General features: G+C 37.6%; 1 pseudogene; it reads left to right on the top strand.

The window, feature by feature from the left end:
• Nucleotides 1-17,918: 17,918 nt before the first annotated feature.
• Nucleotides 17,919-18,949, top strand: LOC125360135 (annotated as a pseudogene).
• The last annotated feature ends 3,389 nt before the right edge of the window (nucleotides 18,950-22,338 follow it).

Here is a 22,338-nt window from a genome sequence, read left to right as displayed (position 1 = left end):
GAAAAGAAGTAGAAGAATTCTAAATCATTAACAACTACCTATCCAAAGTTTAAAATTTCCAGTAACCCTAAGAAATATAAACACATAGGCACATTATGCAAACTACTGAAGACCAAAGAGTTTTTTCAAACCATAAAGTTTTAAGCAGGCAGAAAAATATGGTCATAATCCATAGAAGGAAACAGTGAAAATGATGATTGAGTTCTCATCAGAACACCAAAGTCAGAGATAACAAGTTTAAAGTTTACACATAGTGACAAGAAAATGTGTTTAAAAATGAATAAAAATGATGGGCTGGAAGTGTGGCTCAAGTGGTCCAGCTGAGCAAACAAGCTGACCAAGTACCTGGCCCCAAGCGCAAACCTCTTTACTGGCAATAAATAAAAATAAAAAATTAGATAAGTGCATGAAGTAGATTGATTTAATAAAAACTTATGACATCAGATCTAGTATAGGAAAAGTGTCTCCTCTAGCCAGTTAGGGATCCCCTTCCTCACATTGCCTCTCATGAAAGTGAGAGCTTCCATTAGTCACTTCTTCCTTCGCTTAGGGCATGGCTACAAAGGCTCTGCTCCATTCCACTTCATACTGGACATTGTAGTACTTCAAACTGCTTTTTTAGTTTGTGGTTGCTTCAGTGTTTGCTCTTTCTATATTAATCTCAGTATCGATTATTTGATCCTTTCATTATGATTCAATGACAATTTCAGATGATTGGAAGGGTCTGACATAGAACTGCATTAGGTTTTACAAATAAGGTCTAATTATGTAAACAGTCCAAAGAAAGGATACAGAGTGGAGCATCATTTTTCTGGAAAATGTATGAGACCCTCCCTCCCCAATACTGACCTCAGGGAAACACAAACCCTGCTAAGTCCTCATGAGTCCATAGGGGAAGTTTGATCTGCCCTCTCCAGCAGTTCTGTTCATGAGCTCGTTAGGACCTTTATTGGAATGTGTTCATCTCAGTGAGAAGCATCTCATCCATCTCTGGCCCAGACGATGTACAATGTGACTTCAGAGAATGGGTACACTGTACTGAGACATAAACATGGTAGTCATTTCTCTCTCCCATATTTTTCCCTAATTATAAAACAGTTTGGTCCAAGAACTTTCTGGATCTTAAAACTACAGAACTACATCAAGGTTACTTATCCAAATGTCTCATGATATTATGCTAGTACATTCTTTTTTGATACAATTTTTAAAAATCGATTTATTTATTGTCAAAGTGATGTACAGAGGAGTTACGGTTTCATATATAAGGCAGTAAGTACATTTCTTATCAAACTTAGTACATTCTTAAAATAGCAGAAACTGGCTAGCCACCATATTTCCTTCTGAAACTCTAACAGGTAAATTTCTTTACAAATTCTTATAAATTCTCATAACCCTGGCAAGGAATCACTATTATTATCCTTCTTTAATGATGAAAAAGCAATGACATCGGCAGCAAAGTCCCTTATCTGTATCCAGACTCACTCTTAGGATGAAGATATCTTAATTTTCCTAGGGGACAGTTGACAACCCAGAAAACTTCATGGAAATTCATGTTGTGTGTGCTGTTATAAAAGGCAATAACCTCAGCTCTTCTGGAATGTAATTGCCAGGTTTTTGATGAAGACAAAGTCTCTTGGCACTGAATTGAATCTGTAAGTCTCATATTTTTTCCTCTATGGCAAAGCTTCCATTACTCAGGCCAAAAACATTTCTTGGAAAGTGGCATGCTTATTTGGTATACTAAAGATAGATAGTGGTGAACAAGTGAAAAATTGTAAAGTTTGTGGGCAGCATTAACACCACCTTCACCTCTGGTATTTGAGCCATGGTGAGGCAGCTGCTTCTGATTATGCTTTGACTGTCCATGATGGTTAATTTTAGGTGTCAACTTGGCTGGGCCATGTACTACCTAGATACTTTGCCCAAAAATTATTCTAGATGTGTCTGTGGGGTTGAGATTACTATCAAATGGCAGAATGAACAGAGTAGATGCCTTCCCTAAAATGGGTGAGTCTGAAGCCAGCCAATTAAAAATCTGAGTAGAACATGAAGGCTGAGGGAATGCCTCTTGTGTGACTGTGAGCTGGAACATCAGTCTTTCCTGTCCTTAGACTTAAACTGAAAAAAAAATGCTTTTCTTGGGTCACAAGCATACTGATTTTCAATTGAACATACTCCATTGGTTTTCTGGGTTCCAAGGGCTTTGAACTCAGGCTAGATATTATACTATTGGCTTTCCTAAGTCTCTAGCTTGCCAACTGCAGATGTTGGAATTTCTCACCCTCCATAACAATGTGAGTTAACTTATTACAGCTAGTATCTTAAATATAGACATACTCTCTGTAATCTAGATCTATCTCTGTAATTCTGATTGGTTCTGCTTTCCTGAAGAACTCTGACATAAACTGATAGTATCCCATTTCTCATAAACTGAAATGGAGCATGCTAGTGGCTAAATTCATTTTTTCCATAGGAGCTGGCTGAGGCCCTCATAGCCACAGATTGTAAATGTGTTGGCCTTCTCACCCCAGCTCCTATCAGCCAACAGTCAACTGAATGGCTGTGGCCAGATTGAATTTCTCAGGATTGAGTCTAGGATGGCAACTTTTCTTGGGAGGCAAACAAGGAAGTTGGGAGGAAAAGGAATAAACTAGAGAAACTCAAATACTCCAAGTAGGACCAAATTATCACTTCAGAGCTAGAACTGAGGTTAAGATCACTTAAATAGGGAGCTAGTCTTGAATTAAAGTGACAGGAAATTAGGAAAACAAAAATTAGGGCCTCACCCTTATAAATAAAATGCTCACAAGCTGGGCACTGGGCGCTCAGGCCTGTAATGTAGCTCTCAGGAGGCTGAGATCTGAGGTTCGGATTGCAGTTCAAAACCAGCCCAGGCAGAAAAGTCCATGAGACTCTTATCTCCAATTAACCACCATAAAAGTGTAAGTAGCACTGTGTCTTAAAGTGGTAGAGCACTAGCCTTGAGCAAAAGAGCTCAGGGACAGTGGCCAGGCCCTGAGTTCAAACCCCACAATCAATCAATAAAGCATGCATATTTAGGACACGTGCACAGTTGATGTGAAGGTCCAAGAAAGAATACTACTATGTCAGCATTTGTCTTTCCAGTTATTAGGAATGTTTTTCCTATACATTATTATTTGAATGTTTTCACTGAAAAATATTCCAAGGAATCCTTGAATAGTGCAGCATAGGATAATAGGGGAAAAACTAAGATGTCAGTTTCCTTCTCAGATCTAGAACAGTGGAGAACCAGGATACATTCCAGGCACTGGGCTAGATATCCAGGCCTGCAACTTATTAGTAATTCATTTTAGCTAATAAGCTTTACCTTTTTTTTTTTTTGCCAGTCCTGGGGCTCGAACTCAGTCCCTGAGCACCATCCCTGGCTTCTTTTTGCTCAAGGCTAGCACTCTACCACTTGAGCCACAGCACCACTTATGGCTCTTTCTATATATGTGGTGCTGAGGAATCAAACCCAGGGCTTCATGTATATGAGGTGAGCATTTTACCAGTAGGCTATATTCCCAGCCCCTCTAACTGGCAATGTTTATTTTATAGAATATTGTAGGGATTCAATTCAATAGCATGGGTAAACAACTGGTACATGCCTTTCTCCCTAGTCTTCCTTAAGCCTTCTGAAGAAAGGGTGGCAGCATGCTAAGATGGAATAATGGTTAAGGAAGTATTGATTTTAGCTTTGGTCCAGCCATAGAGATAGCCTACAGGCACCAAAAGGACTCTCCGCATACAGGAATGGCTTGGATGGGATTTAGTGTTAGTTCCTTTACCTATCAATGGGTATCCCTGTTGGAACCAGTATTTCTCAGAAAAATAAGTAAAACAAGGAATTTTCTGGTATTATGACCATGAATTTAGTGTCTCATTTCATCTAATAGATGGAAGCTTTATTGCCTAAAGAATGAGAAGGATAAATAGGTTACTGCAGTCATACTTTCTGATGTCTACTGCCAAAACATTTTCATGTTGACTGTTCTAGCTTTCCAGATGTTGGCACTCAGTGTCCAACACTGAAGGTGAGCATGCTTCACCCATTCCCTGAAGTCTGAGAGCCACAGGAATGCACCCTTTACTTTTTGTCAAGGACACAGAATTAGTAAGAAGGGACATCCTGCTGGAAATCTCTTTTGTTCAATGCTTCTTTGAGATGTATGATAAAAATCATAGAAGACAAGTTGCAGTTCTGTGCACCCACTTTCTTCAAATAGAAATCGTAATGAACAAATCACAAAGATGATTATATCCCAGACTCATTTAAGATGGAAAAAAAATTTTTTTGCTTGTTCCAGATCTTCAAAAATATAAATAATATACTACCTCTGGACATTTAGCTAAACTAGATATTTACACTAACTTCTAATCTTTAACTTCTTCTTCATGATTTGAACCTTTATGTCTTTGTATTTGTCTTGCTCTAATGGAAGTTTCCCTCCTTATGGCACCTGCTATTTATGGCTAACACTAAATTCCACTTCCTGCTTCATGAGCTAGATTTTCACCCACTTGTATTTCTAACACCCTCTTCTCTTTTCCCCTCACCATAGAATTCTTTTTGATATTTTAGCTTTATATTTCTATCTCGGTGCTGACAGAATTAATTAGTATAGGAAGAACTTAATTATTCAGTTCTCTCAAGTATTTGGCACAGGGATAAAGTCAGAAGGAAATATAGATACTCAAGGAAATGACACCTAAGGGATGATGGAGCAATATGAAGTATGTTATGTATCTGTGGTTGAAAAATAAAAGTCAAGTTTAATGGTCATAGGTGGTAATCTTCTAAATCCTATAAGATGAGAGTAGTTTCTTGTTATAGAAGCCATATCTCATTCCAAACAAAATTAAGTTAGCAAACATATATTAATTATCCACTATTTGTTTGTTTGTTTGTTTATTTATTTGTTTATTATCTGCTTTTATGTGAAGGAAATGCTAAGGGGAAAAGAAACATAAGGAAGATGGGATCTGTATCTTTAAACAGCCGGCACTCCATGAATGAGAGTACCAGTCACGTGTCTAACTTTTTTTTCCTACATTTTTAGTAGCATCACTTAATTGTATAAGGGGATTTCATTTTCATGTGTCTATATTTGTCTACAATGACCTTGATCAGACATGATCAATGTACCCGTCTCTTTCCTTCTATATTTCCTCTCTTCTTCCCAAGCTTCATTGTTCTGTCTTTAAACATGTACATAAGAGTATTTTGGGGGCTGGGAATATGGCCTAGTGGCAAAAATGCTCACCTTGTATACATGAAGCCCTCAGTTCGATTCCTCAGCACCACATATATAGAAAAGGGCCAGAAGTGGCACTGTGGCTCAAGTGGCAGAGTGCTAGCCTTGAGCAAAAAGAAGCCAGGGACAGTGCTCAGGCCCTGAGTTCAAGCTCCAGGACTGGCACACACACACACAAAAAGAGCATTTTGACAATAGTCACCCTTCCTCACCCTCTCTACTCACCCACCATTCTACTAACACTACCCTTCCAAACAGAATCTGTTTTACATTTATTTTTTCTAATGTATGCTAGTTGTTCAAAGGGGTTTCACAGTAGTATTGTACACATATATGCAGTAGTTTAATCTGTTCAAACCCTTTACTTACTCTTGCTATCCCTGTCTGGCTCTTCCATGTTATTCAACAACTTTCAAATATTTATTTTAGTTTCTTCATTTATGGATACAATGTATTTCAGTGTTATTTACCCTCTAATATTTCTTCCCATCCTACACCTCTATAAATCTGCCTAAACTGTCCAACAATTGCAGAAATGTTTACATATATGTTTGTCTTTTAGGTCTAGCTTCTACATATGAGAGAAAACATGTGACTTTTGTCTTTCTGAACCTGGCTAATTTAATATGATAATTCTCATTCCTTCCATTTACCTGGAAATGAAATGTTGCCTTTCTTTATGGTGAAATACTATTCCAAATTGTGTCTATGTATCACATTTTCTTGATCTATTCATCAGTTGTAGGGAATTATGCTGTCCCAGAAGTTTTGCTATTGTAAACAATTGTTGCAATAAACAAGGCTGTACAAATGCCTGTAATGTATCTGACTTATGTTTTTTTCAGATAATGCACAGCCATAATATTTCTGGAAAATATAATAATTCTACTTTTCTATTTCTCTTTTCTTTTGAGGAATCTTCATAATGATTTCCACAGTGGTAGCACTAGTTTTCAAATCTGCCAACAGTGTACAAAGATTCCATTTTCCCCACATCCTCACTAGCAATTGTATTTCTGTTAAAGACGATTCTGATTAGAATGAGATGAAATCTTATTGTTTAGATGTGCACTTCATTTATGACCAAGACTGTTAAGCATTTCTTCCTGTGTTTGTTGGCCATTTGTACTTCCTTTTTTATATTTATGTCTTCTGTTTATCTAATCATTTATTAATTGGGTTGTTGATTCTTTGGGAGTTAAATTTCTAAGATCCTTATAAATTCTTGTATTAGTTTCTTGTCAGCTGTATAGCTGGCAGAGACTTTCTGCCAGGGATGTTAAGCATTTATGACCAGGGCTATTAGGCATTTCTTCCTGTGTTTGTTGGCTATTTGTACTTTTTTAAAAAAATAATTGCCTCCTCTGTTTCTCTGCTTATTTATTAATTGGGTTGTTGATTCTTTGGGAGTTAGGTTTCTAAGATCCTTATAAATTCTTGTATTAATCTCTTGTCAGCTGTATAGCTGGCAGAGATTTTCTGCCATTCTGAAGGCTTCAGTTCAGTGATTATGTACTTGGCTGACAAGACACTATTTTAGGTTAATTCATTCTCATTTGTTATTTCTTGCTCTTATTTGCTATGCTGCTGGAGTTCTATTCAGGAAGTTTCTGACTATGTCAATATGTTCCAGTGTTTTTCCTATTTTTTCTCATAATAGTTTAAAAGTTTTATGTCATCTGGGTAATAATGGTTCATGCCTGCAATCTTAGTTACTCTGGAGGCTGAGATCTGAGGACAGTGGTTTAAAGCCAGCCTGGACAGGAAAGTATGTGAGACTGTTATCTCCAATAAGCTGCCAGAAATAGCTGAAAGTGGAGGTGTGGCTCAAGAGGTAGAGCACTAGCCTTGAGCCCAATAACTCAGGGATAGCACCCAGGTCCTGAGCTTAAGCCTCGGGACCAGCACATTAAAAAAAAAAAAAAAAAGGAGGAGGAGGAGGAAAGCAAGGAAGGAAGGAAGGAAGGAAGGAAGGAAGGAAGGAAGGAAGGAAGGAAGGAAGGAAGGAAGGAAGGGAGGGAGGGAGGGAGGGAAGGAGGGAGGGAGGGAAGGAGGGAAGGAGGGAAGGACAGAGGGAGTTTTATGTCTTACATTAAGCTTTATGATCATTTTGAATTGATGTATAGTACTGGAAAAGAGATAGGGATGTAATTTTTATATTCTGCATGTGGATACCCAATTTTTCAAGCACCATTTGTTGAAGAAGCACATTTGGGGCTCCTTTGTGAAAAATCAGATAACCAGTTGTGTGGATTTATTATTTATTGTTATTTATTTATTATTTTGTCTCATTGGTCTTCATAGCTATTTTTGTGTCAGTGCCATTGCAACCATGTTACAATGGTTCTGTATTATATAGTTTGAAGTCTGGTATTGTGGTATGTCCAAAATTTCTCTTTTGGCTCGATTGTTTTGGATATTTGGGATCTTTCACGTTTCCATTTCTGTAGATGATGATATGGAGGTTTGGATAGGGATTATATTAAATCTGTAGGTTGCTTTTCATAATATTGATTCTGTCAATCCATAGCATAGGAGGTCTTTATATCTTCTGCCTTCATTAATTTCCTTCTTCAAGGTTTATTGTTTTCATTGTCCAGTTCTTTCATCTCTTTGTTAGAGTTTATTCCTAGGTGGGGTTTTCTTTTTGAGGGTATTGTGAATGGAATTACTCTCCTGATTTCTTTCTCATTGTTTGTGTACAGAAAGGGTATGATGTTATATCCTGCTATATTGCTAAATGTATTTATCAGATTTAGACATTTTAGGGTAGAAACTTCCTAGTTCTTTGGGTATAGGATCCTATCATCTGCAAAAAGGAAGAATATGAACTCTTCCTTCCCTATAGAATCTATTTTACTTCTTTCTTTACCTCATTGCTATGGCTAGAAATTCCAATACTATATTAAATCAGGGTGGAAAAAACAGACACTCTTATCTTCTTCCTGACTTTAGAAGAAATGGTTTTAGTTTTTCCCCATTTAGTATGATATTGGATATAGATGTGTCATGTTTAGTCATTATTTTGAAGTACATTCCTTCTACTTTTGGTTTATCCAGGGATTTATCATTTAATAAAAAGGATGTTGAATTTTGTCAAAAGAGTTTTCTGCAACAATTAAAATGATCATATAATACTTTTCTTTGATTATGTTCATATGCTGTGTTATGTTTATCATTTTATATATGTTAAATCCTTGAACCCCTGGAAAATGAAACTAACTTGATCATAGCATATGATTTTTTTGATGCTTTGATCTGCAAGGCTATTATTGAGAATTCTTGTGTCTATATTAATCAAGGAAGTTGACTCATAATTCACTTTTCTGTTGTGTGCCTGTCTTGTTTTTAAGTGAGTGAAATATTTAAATCCATAGAATGAGATTGGTAGTGTTCCTTTCTATTTCATGGGAAAGTTTCTTTATTTGACTATTGTAACACATTTATACTCCTCAAGTTCGGTTTGCTGTCATCAATTTGACCCCCATTGCTGGAGAGACTCTTTACTGAAACTTTTCTTTTAATTTCAATTATAGAGCTTTTCATTTTTAGGATTTCAGTTTCTTTCTTCAGGATTTCTATATCTTTATTAAATACCTTTCCCATATCCAGGGTTGTCTTCCTTATTTCATTCAGCTGTTTATTTATATCCTCTTTGAATTTATTTAGGTTTTTGTGCATATTCTCTTTCATTTAATTGATCATTCTGACTATAATGCCTCTTCATGTTCTTTGGGTTTTCTCCTTTGTTACTTTTACTGTTTATGAATGAAGTGGTATTGCCCTTTACCTTGTCATGCTGCCTTATTTTTTTCATATTTCTTGTCTTTGCAATTGAGATTAATGCATCTGAGACCAACTCATTGGTTGAATGTTTTAGTCACTTGTGGTCTTGTAGTTGAACTCTTTGTTCAGGTAGGTCTGTGTCCTGGGAGGTGACAGTATAGTTTCTCCCTGCTGGACTAAGACATATCTTAGTGATCTGGGTTTTGACCATGTGTTCTCAAGGCTTTGGGCTCAGATAGAAGAGAATTAGCTGGGATCTCTTATATTTCCTTGTGCTCAGATTGGTGTTATATATGAGTTGAAGGTGGGGCTGGTTACGGATCAATGGTCCAATTCTGTGTGGTTTACACCTTGGAAGTTTGCCTTCTTTGTATATTGGACATCACTGCTGGTCTGAGATCAAGTCAAGTGTCCACTTGCTGCTCAGGCCCCTTATGTGTGCCCCATAGGGCTACAGATGGGGCATCCATGGGAAGTTACCCTAATGTGACCATCAATGGAATGAACAAATAACTCACTGAGTTCAATACCAGTGATACAGAATTTAGGGACTCTGGTCCTCTGCCCACAGGTCCTAGTTCTCCCAGACCCTGCCCAGCAGCTTGTTATCCTGTGGGAGGACTGAAGCAGCAGCAATTACATGAGCTGCAAGCCTTGCACTTGAAGCTCTCAGTCCCAAGCCCCCTAAACTACTAGTTAACTTCTAGATGCAGAGCACTTTGCCGTTCTGGGGATTGGTGCTGTATAGATAATGGTCTTCCAGCCTAGATTTTGTTTAGAGAGGGTGAGGTCACTGACCTCTTGAGTCCTTCACTGCCTCAGCTTCAGTTGCTGCTTTGAATTTTCAACTTGCCTGCATTGATATCCCTCTCATTTCTTGCTACTTCTTGCAGTTGCCTCCTGATCGTTCCTTATTTTCCAAGTCCCAGGTTGTAATTTGGCCTCAAGGCCTTCCTGGCCGTAGGCTGCTTGCACAGAGATAATACAATGGGATCCTCAAGTATCTCAGTTTCAGGCAGAAGGCCATCCCACAAAATGTTTCTTCACTGAAACTTTCCCAAAGCAGGGAGTGAAAATCTGTCTCACACACTAGTCTGTCATGCTGGGGAAGTCACTAACCTGCCTAATGTGGGAGACATGGATTTATCTCACAGTTAGGTTTTCTAGTTTCATAGAGTTTACTTGGATTGCCTTGTGGTAGCACTTCCTCCCCACTCAGGGTGCTGGGGGTGAAGCTGCAAAGTGTTTTTTAGTTTTCTCTGTTTCCTGTATGATTTACCATGTTTTCTAGCTATCCTGTTCCTCTCCTGTGATTCTCAGAGCTCTTTTTCAGTTGGAATACTGTCTCTCCTTTATTACTCACACTTCTCCTTCACAGAGACACATGGAGAAAGTTTTCTCTCTGATATCTTGAAGCACTTTCCTCAAAAAAAAAAATGTCTTACATTCTTGATCAGTGCTGTTAAATTGACATTTAGTGCAATTTATTTATTTATTTATTTATTTTGGCCAGTCCTGGGGCTTAGACTCAGGGCCTGAGCACTGTCCCTGGCTTCTTTTTTGCTCAAGGCTAGCACTCTGCCACTTGGGCCACAGCGCCACTTCTGGCCATTTTCTGTATATGTGGTGCTGGGGAACCGAACCCAGGGCCTCATGTATATGAGGCAGGCACTCTTGCCACTAGGCCATATCCCCAGCCCCATTTAGTGCAATTTATATAAGAAATTTAAATTTTTCTAACAGTGACTTTTTAAAGTAAAAATAAAGGGATGTGAATTAATTTTTAATACTGTTTAGCTAGCATATCATTGCCTAGCCAACCAAATTTTATTGTGAAATCAATATAAAGTGACTGTAATTTTTTCATTCTTTTTGTCATATTATCTTTGAAATGTACATACAAATCACAATGCAAATATGAAAATTTCACCAGATATATTTGATTTTTGGTTATGTCTTATAAAATTTGGAACTGAGATGATAGATTTACACACAGATTATTTCACACATAGTTAAAAGTTTTTCAATAACTGAAGCAAGTACCAAAACATCATATCCATTTAAAATTTGTGTGTATATTAACAAACCTTCGTTTGGAATAATTGCATATTGAATTACAATTTTACTTAGAAGTGAATATATTTCATGTTCAAAACTGTTATTCAAGTTTTTTGAATTCACTAACTTGTATATTAACATCAAATTCAAAAGATACTGTTTAAAAACCTGCTCTAGATTTATAAATATTATTAGCAAACTGTTTTCAACTTCTTTTCCTGCAGTGCTTGCAGCTAGTACATATAACATTGCCCATCAAGTAAAATCTTGCACATCTTGTTTTTGTTTTTTTGCCAGGCCTTGCCAGTCCTGGGGCTTGAACTCAGGGCCTGAGCACTGTCTCTGGCTTCTTTTTGCTCAAGGCTAGTACTCTACCACTTGAGCCACAGCACCACTTCCAGCTTTTCTATGTATGTGGTGCTGAGGAATCAAACCCAGGGTTACATGTATACAAGGGGAGCACACTATCGCTAGGCCATATTCCCAGGCCAATCTTGGGCGTCTTGATTCCTATATGGAAAGTATAAAAGTAGTTGTTATTGGTTTCTCTTATTAAAATAGTAATTGCATCAGAAATACCTGCCTAGCTAGGTCTTATTCAAGTTTTTTTCTCTTCCTTAGAGTCTGAAATTGAGTTGTTCATATGAGAAATATGATATCTGCAAGAAATCGTAAATGACACACTGCCTTTTTTCTTTTTGGCATTGATGACTGGATATTTGGTAAGAATCTCTTTTAAAATATTAGAGTTAGGTACAGGAAGTCTTTGAAAAACTTTTGTTACTTAGTCAGCATGTATTAGGTTTTTATTTTTTTTGAAGGTTTATAAGGAGGTTTATTAGTGGGGCCATAGTTCCCACGGGAGAGGGAGCTACATGGCATCAGCAACTTATCCAGGTGGCAGCTTCTCTCTCAGCATGTATTAGTAAAGGACATAGACCATTTTATTTCTTTCAACCATTTTATAAACCAGCAACTATTCAAATACATCTACACTTATATATGGAAAGAGTTAACTGAATCAATAACACTTTTCAGGCAATCTGCTTCTAATAACAGAGCACAGTTATTAAAACATATACAATTATTAGCCAGGAGCTGGTGGTTTATTCCTGTAATCCTAGCTACTCAGGAGGCTGAGATCTGAAGATGGCAGTTCAAAGCCAGCCAGGGCAGGAAAGTCTGTGAGACTCTTATCTCCATTTCATCACAAATAAAGCTAGCAGTGGCATTGTGGCTCAAGTAGTAGAGTGCTAGCTATGAACAAAAGGAGCTCAGGGACAGTGCCCAAACCAAGAGTTCAAGCCCCAGGACTGGCAAAAATAAAAACAAAAAAAATACATATGCATATATTTATGTATATATGTATTTATAAGTCTGTATGTATACAACTATATACATACATATATATTTGTATACATATGTACACACATAAGTATGTATATGTGTGTACATATACATATGTTTATGTGTGTACATGTGGATATATATAGAGAGATAGATGTAGATATATAATCATGTTGTTGTTTTTCCAGGGCTGGGGCTTGAACTCAGGGCCTGAGCACTGTCTCTGGCTTCTTTTTGCTCAAGGCTAGCACTCTACCACTGGAGCCACAGTGCCACTTCTGGCTTTTTCTGTTTATGTAGTGCTGAGGAATAGAACCCAAGGCTTCATGCATGCTAGGCAAGCACTCACTGCCAAGCCACATTCCCAGCCCAATTTTTATGATTTGACTCAGTCTTAGATATTATTCTAAAGCAGGAGAAAATTAGGGAGGGGTAACACTGTTAAAAATAAATGTACTCATTACCTTACTGATATAACTGTAACCTTTACAATTAAAAAAATTGGAGATAATTTTGTGAGGCTTTGTCTCAAAAATATAAAAAGCTGGACAAAGAGTGAGGTATGCCTGTTTCCCCAGCTATATAAGAATTATAAATATAAATAAAAATCTCAGGGTCCATGCTACCTTGGGCAAAAGGTGTGATCCTATTCACAAAATAGCAATCATGTTCAGCTATCCTAGCTATGTGGGAAGCATGACCAGGAGGGTAGTAGTCCATTCTGGTCAGAGCAAAAGTGACACCCCATTTGAAAACTAATGAAAGCAAAACCAGGCTGGACGTGTGACTCAGTGAGAAAGTACCTGCCTAGAAAATGTGAAGTCCTAAGTTCAAATCCCAATACTCATTTTTTTTAAAAAAATCTCTTATTTAATTCTGATTTCCAACTGTTAATTGAATTGTTCTTCTTGGACTATTGGGCAATTAATAATGTAGATGCTGAAAATGTCCACATTATTGTCTTAAATTGTTTTTTAACATAACAAATAGTTTTGCTTATTTAAAAACCTGCAGTATTTTGTAAAGCATGCAACATACTTTATTCCAGTCTCTCTTTTTTTCTTTACTGTTCTGGCCATAGTATTAACTTCTAGTACTAACTTCATAGTACTTTGTATTATCCTTGAATTCTAAATCAGTATTATGCCTTAGTTTTAATTTTTAAAATCTGTCTATACTTACTTTGCCTTTTAATAATTTACATTGCAATAGAATATATTTCAGTTTGGTAACCAATTACAGTTTACATAGATATGACACAATTTGTACCTTCTGCATAAAACATTCAAATAAATGCATTAAATGTTTCACAAAAACAACATTTAACTGAATTAATAAGTTAATACCAACTAGATGAATGATCTGTTGATTTGTAAGGCTAGAAATGACACACATACACTATATAAAGCAGTGATATCTAACTGCAATGTGCAATGGTTACTGTGCAATACAATCCTAACAAAATAACAACGCTGTGTTTCCCAGAGAAATAGTACTGAAACAGTTTTAAATATTTAATGAATTTAAATTAAACAAGAAAACAATTCAGTTTTCCCATTTCTAGCCACATTTCTAGTGTTTATAAACTACATCTTGCTAGAAGGAAGGCAATTTTTACTCTATCCTATTCTCTATCCCATCACTGTTTTAGGCAAGAGAGGAGGAATTGCTAACCTGTTTGGGTTCCAGGCCATTGATTGAACCCTATTTTCTTTTTTTTTTTTTTTTGCCAGTCCTGGGCCTTGGACTCAGGGCCTGAGCACTGTCCCTGGCTTCTTCCCGCTCAAGGCTAGCACTCTGCCACTTGAGCCACAGCGCCGCTTCTGGCCGTTTTCTGTATATGTGGTGCTGGGGAATCGAACCTAGGGCCTCGTGTATCCGAGGCAGGCACTCTTGCCACTAGGCTATATCCCCAGCCCCCTGAACCCTATTTTCTGATGCCTGCTTCTTCTCTTTCTCAGTGCTATAGATGAGTGGGTAAATTGAAATAGGTCCATCTTCTTAGACCAAGCCTGGCCTCTTATTCTCTTTCCCTTCCTTTTCCTTTTCCTGTACAACTGAATATGCCTCTTCATAATTAGGTGACCATTTTGTTCTCTTTTCCTTTCCTTTATACCTAAGTGGATGTGTTGATTTAGCACTTGCCTCTTAAAAACATGCCCTGCCAGCTTGCATTGTCTCTCTCTTCCTCTCTATACACTGAAATAACAATCCTTAGCATTGGTCTCTAAAGACATACCATGTACTAGCTGTGGCACGAACCCATGATCTGGAAGTTCTGGAAGGACAGATATGCAATGATCTTTAGATTAGACATGTAGCAAAGCACTGCACTGGGGATATATTTAATCACTACTATGACATAAAAAAGTCCAACAAGGGTGGAGACTGCAGAGGATAGGTGAAGGAGGGGAAGAACTAATTGACTTATTTAATCAAGCTATACAATGAAGAGAATTGTAGCTCCTCTTTCAGTTGACAATAACTGAATCCATTTGCTTCCTGGGCTCTTGCTTTTTCATCTCTACCTTCTTCCATCTTCTTTCTCTCACAGACATCCTCCACACATGTAGATTCAGTAGAACCAGCATCTTTCAGCTCCAACTTCAGACAAGAGAGTTCTTTCCTTAATATCTTTTTTTTCATTTCTTTATTATCAAAGTGCTGTACAGAGGAGTTACAGTTTCATACGTAAGGTAGTCAGTACATTTCTTATCCAGCTTGTTACCTCCTCCCTCATTAATCCCTTGCCTTTCCCCTTCCTCATTTCCCTTCCCCCATGAATTGTGCAGTTGGTTTACACCATATAGTTTTGTAAATGTTGCTGTTGCATTGGTTTGTCTTTTATTCTTTGTCTCTCAACTTTGATATTCCCTTTCCCTTCCCTAAGTTCCAATATATGCATATACAATATCCAGGGTACCATAGTCAGTTACAGTGACACCAAGGGTAAAGAAAGACAAAAAAGGGCATAATTTCACATGGTATGTTGAAAATAACTATCACAGTGACATACCACTTGTTTCCATAACTTGGAGTTCGTTTCACTTAGCATCATCTTATGTGCTCATATGGACATAGCTATTGAGCTATTGTGTTCTTCTGCTAAAAGTATCCTAGACATGTACTAATTATTCCCAATGACGGAGACCATAGAGTCTATGTTACTTTGGGTCTGGCTCACTTCACTTAGTATGATTTTTTCCAAGTCCTTCCATTTCCTTACAACTGGAAATGTTATTCTTTCCAATAGAGGCATAGAATTCCATTGTGCAGATGTACCACATTTTCTTGATCCACTCATTTACTGAGGGGCATCTGGGTTGGTTCCATAGTTTAGCAATGACAAATTGTGCTACGATGAACATAGTTGTGCTGGTGGCTCTGGTGTGGTCTTGCTTGTAATCTTTTGGGTAGATGCCCCAAAGTGGGGCTGCTGGGTCATAGGGGAACTCTATGTTTAGCCTTTTGAGGAACCTCCATACTGATTTCCAGAGTAGTTCAACAAGTTTACACTCCCATCAACAGTGTAGTAGGGTTCCCTTTTGGCCACATCCCCTCCAGCATTTATTATTATTAGTTTTCTTGATAATGGACATTCTTTCTGGGGTGAGGTGGAATCTCAGTGTTGTTTTGATTTGCATTTCTTTTATGGCCAGTGATGTTGAGCACTTACTTCTTCATGTGTCTCTTGGCCATTCTTATTTCCTCTTCAGAGAAGTCTCTTTTTAGGTCTTTATCCCATTTATTGAGGGGGCCGTTGGTGCTTTGAGGATTTGTTTTGGAGAAATTTAATTTTTTTAGTTCTATGTATATTTTAGATAAGAGGCTCTTGTCTGTTGTATGGCCAGTAAAGATTTTTCTCCCAATCTGTGGGCTTTCTATTTACCTTGCTAGCTATGTCCTAAGCTGTGCAAAAGCTCTGCAATTTGATGCAGTCCCATTTATCCAACCTTTCTTTGATTCGTAGTGTTTCTGGACCTTTATTAAGGAAGTTTCATCCTGTGCCAAGGAGCCCAAGTGTTTCTTCTATTCCTTCTTGCAATGTTTTCAGGGTATTTTCTTAATATTTTTTGAAAAAAATTCTCCAAAGGGACCAGAGTGACCTAATTTATATAATTTACTCACTTGTATAAGAGCTATCAAAGTGTTCCCAAGAAAAAGTAGGAGGCATGGTTAACAGAAAGGATGGGTGCTGGGAAGACAAAACATCAAACACTAGCACAACTAGTAATAAAGCCTTTTCCTATTACTTTGATCCCTCTGTTTGAATTCTTCAGTAACTTTATGAAGGCAATGTGACTTGGCTAAATCAAAATTTCTGAAATTTCTAAAATCCTGGAATTAATTCACAGAGGCTACATACTGGTGCCAATTTGGCTGCCTGTCGCTACAAATGTATGTTCTATCCTCTTACTAATCCACAGGGGAAATAATTTGAATACTGTTCCAAAGTTCCAATCAAACACCTAGTATCACATCTAATTGCTTTTAATAATCGTGGCTTATGCTGTGTTGTGTGAAAGACACATAGCCAGGCATATACACCGGGGAACCAGCTGCACTGAAGCCGCATGAACTCAGAGAAGGCATTGGGACTTTTCTCTAGAAGTTAAGGATGCTTTTAACTACAAAAAGTAAACAATGGCTGGGAAAATAAAACTATCAGTCACTGACATACACATGATTTGGAAAATTAAGAAAATTAATCACACATCATTTTCTCCAGTTATTGTTAGCATTTTGGTAAATTTCTTTCCATAATTTTTCTATACTTTACATAATTGCGATGGTAGACTCCATAACATTTTTCTCCTGTTTTTTCTTTCTTGGCATGTGTGTGTGTGTGTGTGTGTGTGTGTGTGTGTGTGTGTGTGCACACGCGCAGGTCTTAGGGCTTGAACTCAAGGCCTGAGAGCTGCCTTTGAGCCTTTGTGCTTAAGGCTAGCACTCTACCACATGAGACATGGCTCCACTTCCAACTTTTGGTGGTTAATTGGAGATAAGAGTCTCACAGACTTGCCTGCATGGACTAGGTTTGAACCACAATCTCAGCCTTCTCAGTGGCTAGGATTACAGGCATGAGCCACTGGTTTTCTTAGCATTTTATTGAGTTATTCCAGAAGTCTCTCAATAACTGTAATATTTCTAACTATAATTCTAATAGTCACATACCAGTGTGACCTACATCTCTGATGAGGTTGCTTGCAGGGCCTATTGTACTTACCTTGTGTCTCTGCCTCTCTGTCTGTTTGTCTCTGTTTGTCTGTCTGTCTGTCTGTCTGTCTGTCTGTCTCTCTCTCTCTCTCTCTCTCTCTCTCTCTCTCTCTCTCATTTACTACTCCTCCTCTCATGTGCACTAAAGTTACAAACAGCAGAGACCAATTAGTGTTTACTCTTGGGGCCAGGCTACATTTCCAAAGCAATAAGTTTCTAATGCATGCCAGGAAGATGGCTGAAAAATTACACTTTTGGAACCTGCTGGAACTCTCTGAAGAGAGCTATCTAGGTGGAACTTTGACTGCTTCTGGGTGGAACAGAGGTAGAGAGCGAGTCACAAAGGAAGTTGGGAAGCTGGTTGGCTGGAAGGCTTATCCATCAAGAAGCTGGGCCTAGAACAAGGTTTCTTAGAGAATGCTCATAAATTCTCAGAATCAATTTGTGAGGCAAACCCAACACATCTTTACTGGAAAATTGGAGAAAAGAAAAGGAATAGATTCTGGGCCCTGGTGGCTAATGACTGTAATTCTAGCTGCATAGAAAGCAAAGATCTGAGGATCAAGGTTTAAAGGCATTCTGGACAGGAAAGTCTGAGATTCTTATCTCCAACTCACCAACATAAAGCCAGAAATGGAACTGTGGCTTAAGTGGCAGAGTTACCAGCCTTGAGTGAAAAAGCTAAAGGCCAGAACCTGGGCCTTGAGTTCAAAGCTCCAGTATTGGTGTACACGCATGCACACATAAACACATACAAGGTATTGAATACCACTTTGAAAAAGCAATTATAACCAAATAATTTAAAGTATGTAAGTAGAGGAGAGAGAGTGAGACACAAAGAGATAATATGTGCCCATGTAAATATCTTAGCAGGGGAATTTCCTGAAGAAAGAAAGAACCAGAAGACTGCAGAAGATGTCAACATCACAAAAAGATTTTTAAAAATCAACAAAAGATAAACAAATTTTGCACAGAATACAAGAACAATCACAGAGCTGAAGGGGGAAGTAAAGCTACAAAAGAAACAGCTCCAAAATTTAGATGAATGTGATGACATGCTTGCAGATGCCTTATCAAATCGCTCCTGTTTCATTCTCAAGAGGAAACCCAAGAAGTATCAGAAGAAGCAAAGAAAAACTTGTAAGAAGAAATCAACACTTGAGAATCGGGAATGGCATCAAGTGCAGCAAGTGTTAGCAGACTTGAAAGTTCAGTTATATGTGAAATTCAGCAGCAAGATAAATCTGGAAGCTGATGAAAGTTAAACATTTTAGAATGCTTTATAAAATTTGTTTAATAAACTTGAATATCTTAAATGATAATTTCCCTTCTTCAAATGGCATAGGAAGGAAAACTTTCTTTTTGTAAAACTTATATTTAATAAAAGCTTGCCTATCCTCACTTGTCTTGATTATTTATTTTATATTTTTAAAAGAAGACAGTATTCATCTGTGTATTTTACATAATCATATCAGCTTTAGGGGCTCATGTCATGTTATTAAAACTGGTTCAGCCATCCTCAAAAAGAAATGTATGTAAGCACATAGAATCCCTGCATCTCTCTTCACTGGGTTTGAAGCCAGGGCAGAAGGAAAAAAAAAACACCTTCATCATTGTTCACCTCTTCATAGTTATTCTGCTTTACCCTCCTACATTCTAATCAGCTCAAACTACAGTATCCTCAGACATATCTTACTTTCTTATGTTTCTGTACCTTTGTACATGTGATTCCTTTACCCTCCCAATGCTTATTGTTCTCCTTCAATACTAAAGACAATAAATCACCTCTCCTAGAATGTTCCAGTATCTTTTCTCCAAGTACAGGCCTTCTCTCTGTATTCCCATGGTGCCCTATGACACTTTTCATTGCATTCACATTCAACACTGATATACAATTCTCTATTCAACTATTATTCAACTATTTCTGTACCAAATTGGAGAGGCAGTATCTTTATCTCAGTGTTCATATCTCTGGCTCAGTGCCAGTGGACATTCTGTGAATGTTAACTGGATAAATAGGTGATTGATGGACATAAAAGTGAGTAAGAAAAGAGCTGCAAGGATAGATACACAGATTGGAAGGGAGGGGTGGATCTACAAATAGTTGTTTGGACTGAGGGCTGGGAAGGTGAATGAACAAAAATGAAGCTTATTTGGGGGAGAATCTTGAGAAGTTTTGCTGAAAATTTGTGAGTTCAGAGAGACTGATGGACAGGCATGGGGGATAGTTGAAGATGGATCATGGAAACCATTCTCTCCCTTGGGAAAAAGTTTTACACCTGTACTCAATAATCACATTTTGTTCCTTTTGTTTTGGTTTTTTGCCAATCCTGGAGCTTGAACTTGGGGCCTGAGCACTGTCCCTGGCTTCTTTCTGCTCAAGGCTAGCACTCTACCACTTGAGTCACAGCACCACCTCCAGCTTTTTCTATATATGTGGTGCTGAGGAATTGAACCCAGGGCTTTATGTATATGAGGCAAGCACTTTACCACTAGGCCATATTCCCAGCCCATCAATAATCATATTTTGTAATGACAAGATAATACTATTTTGGTATTCATTGTATCTAAGATGTAAAATGCCCAAAAAGGAATGTATTCTTTAAAATGAACTCCAAGAAATGGAAACGAGATTTTTGTTGTTATTGTTGCTGTTTTCCCCCTCCTTTTGGGTTGTTAGCTTATTTGTCTTTAGGAAGCTAAAGGGGGTCACAGAAAAGGTGGACCAAAGGGTAAACAAATGCAGCAGTGGTATTCACTAGCCACTGTTGAAAATGAACTATACAACTTGTGGGTGGGGCAGTAGAGAAAAACTGGGAGAGAGTAAGAGAAGAGGTTCAAAAGATAATGTACTCATTACCTGACTCATGCAACTGTAACCCTCTGTACATCACTTGTACAATAACAATAAAATGTATTTTTAAAATAAAAAAAATTTACTGCTTACCTGACATATGTAACTGTAATCCTTCTGTACATCACCTTTATAATAACAAAAAATTATAGGATTTAAAATGCTAAAATGTAGCTCCATTCATTTCCATTTATTTCTTGATCTCTAATAGAAATATTGTTGTTGCTGGGGTTTTTTTTTTTTTTGCCAGTCCTGGGCCTTGAACTCAGGGCCTGAGCACTGTCCCTGGCTTCTTTTTGCTCAAGGCTAGCACTCTGCCACTTGAGCCACAGCGCCACTTCTGGCCATTTTCTATATACGTGGTGCTGAGGAATCGAACACAGGGCTTCATGTATACAAGGCAAGCACTCTTGCCACTAGGCCTTATTCCCAGCCCAGAAATATTGTTTTTTAATTTAGTGGTTACAGTAAATTCTGTAAGGGAATTCTCATCACTATAGTGTTACTGTTCTCAAAAGTTGTGAGCAGTTTATTGTTGCTATTAACTAAAGTAAATGACCTCTATGTTTCTTGTCTCTAAACAATCACTTTAATAGCAGAATATATCTTTCAGTTTAGCAGGATTTATTGTAGTAAAGAACAATTCATGAATCACTCCATACTCAGAACCAGGAGAGATTCTAAGAGTTCTGCAGGAGTATGCTCAGTGAGTTTCCCCAGGCCAGATGTAAAAGGGAAATGACCTGATGGTACTGTGAGGCTGACTACTAGACTTGGTAACGTGAGCTGACAGATCCATATTGAATACATTTTTGTGTATGTGTGTTTACTGATGGTCAACTACATGCTACAGAAATATATCCCAAATACCTTATGTGCCAAGTTTAGTTGAATTTTGTTGCAAAGACATTCTTAGGCCAATTATGTTCTGCTTCTTTGGACTAAAATTGGGTAGTTGAGTAAAAGGAAATAGGCTTGTTTGAATAATAAGTCTAAATAAAAATGATTGCTGGAAACACTATGAAGATCTAGACGAGAGCTTAAGGAAGTTGATAGAAAGTTATGGTTATAAAACTAGGAAATACAACTGGGGACATGGTTCAAGTGGTAGAGCACCTAGCGTGGACCCCTAAATTCAATCCACAGTACTGTCAAATTGTTTTTAAAAATTAGGGGATATGTTGATATTGATCAAATGTGAAAATCTTTTGTGTATTAAACTTCATTTGGTTTTTGTAATAAATTTTCAATGTTACTTGAAATTTTTATTTTATTAATAAAAAATAAACAGAAACTTAAGGAAAATTGCATGATATTCTCATTGTCATACCAAACACTATAATAGATTGGATTCGCATTCTCAATTTTTTTATTCTTTTCCTCCTGCTCTCCACAAAGTGATGTCTGCCAGTAGAGTTAGGGCAGTGTTCATCTCTGATCCCCTGTCTTTAGTCTTGGCCCTGTGAGACTCTTATCTCCAAAGTGGCACTGTGGCTCACGTTGGTAGAGCGCTAGCCTTGAGCACAAAGATACTCAGTAACAGCTCCCAAGTCTGGAGTTCAAGCCTCACAACCAATAAGAGGAAAAAAAAGATATTGAAATATATTATTCTGATGCTAATCACAGCACAGTTATGTTGGACTAAAAAGTAAGAGTAGGATAACTTCAAATTAGAAAAAAAAATTGTTTATATATTCTATAGCTTTAGTCAAATGGCAGACTGGAGGCATGGCCAGAAACCGCATCAGTAAGAACACTGGACCAGCTTGGAAAAGACAAAGGTGTGGATAAAAAGAAATA

Source organism: Perognathus longimembris, chromosome 11 (genome assembly GCF_023159225.1).
Source record: "Perognathus longimembris pacificus isolate PPM17 chromosome 11, ASM2315922v1, whole genome shotgun sequence".
In the NCBI taxonomy this organism is placed as follows: Eukaryota; Metazoa; Chordata; class Mammalia; order Rodentia; family Heteromyidae; genus Perognathus; species Perognathus longimembris.
The sequence above is the reverse complement of the archived record's forward strand: the minus strand, read 5'-3'. Positions and strand labels throughout refer to the sequence as shown.